Genomic DNA, 1,013 nt, shown 5'->3' with positions numbered 1-1,013 from the left:
GACACTAGTGTCTGATAAAAACAAGATTATAAAATGATCCATTTTTTCCTTTGATCTCACCTTTCCAAAAATTTGTTTGAAACTGTCTTTAATATCATGTTTAATTTTATTGTACAAACCAAAGACAACTTTAGAACTTCCAAGACTAACATTTAAAGCCATCACCATATTCCCTAAGCAAAATTGCAGATGAATTGAGGAAGAAATCTAGATGGGGGAAATGAGACTCAAGTGAGATGGGTATCTGACCTATTTGCAGGCAGTAAACGAAGAAATGTAAGGCAAAGGAAGCTACTGATTTGCTTTGTTTTAAACTGTTTTACAGAGATAGAGACAGAAAAAAATTGGACCACCTATTGTTGCCCTATAAATGTCAAACCTCAAATCAGGTGTTCTTTCCCAAGAACCAGACTGACAGGAAGGAGGCAAGACCTGTACTTCTGCTTAAAACTTCTGAATGTTTTGTGTTGTCCTGTGAGAAGGATGCTTTTCAGTAGAGGGATGTGGTGATTTTTTTGGTGAGCCACCTGAGCTGCAGCAGAGGGGACATCTTTGTCACCCCTTGCTATAACACCAGAGATGTGCACAGTTGGTTTAGTTGAGGTGGTACTTTCCCATTCTTAATCATGAGGGTATTCTCCACAATTCTCATTCCAACAGCTTTTATCTCAGGAGTTCTAGACTCTATTTTCTTGTCAGTAGGTGAAGACACTGATTGTAGACACTGATTTGTTCTTTCTCTCTCTTTTTTTGTCTCAGTTAAAGGTACTTGGATGCTAATGACTAGCTTCAGTAAAGAGCCCAAGTACATTTTTGAGTTGCAATAGCTGGAGCAGTTGCTGGCTGGTCAGGGAGACATGCCTCCCCCAATCCATTCTCCATCACCATCTACTGTGACTGCCATTTTAAAAAAGAGAAATCTGAAATCTAATGAATTAGATGAAATTTGGGCTTAGGCTATACTACTGGGGTGTTAATAACTGGTAGTTGACAATGGGCAGTTCACAGTGGTT

At 39.0% G+C, this 1,013-nt stretch overlaps 1 pseudogene; it reads right to left on the bottom strand.

Annotated features, from left to right (window-relative positions):
* Positions 1–444: 444 nt before the first annotated feature.
* On the bottom strand, positions 445–811 carry LOC141496514 (death-associated protein 1 pseudogene; annotated as a pseudogene).
* Between the last annotated feature and the right edge of the window lie 202 nt (positions 812–1,013).

This window comes from Macrotis lagotis, chromosome 8 (assembly GCF_037893015.1).
Source record: "Macrotis lagotis isolate mMagLag1 chromosome 8, bilby.v1.9.chrom.fasta, whole genome shotgun sequence".
Classification (NCBI taxonomy): Eukaryota; Metazoa; Chordata; class Mammalia; order Peramelemorphia; family Peramelidae; genus Macrotis; species Macrotis lagotis.
This window is presented reverse-complemented; position numbering and strand designations above follow the sequence as displayed.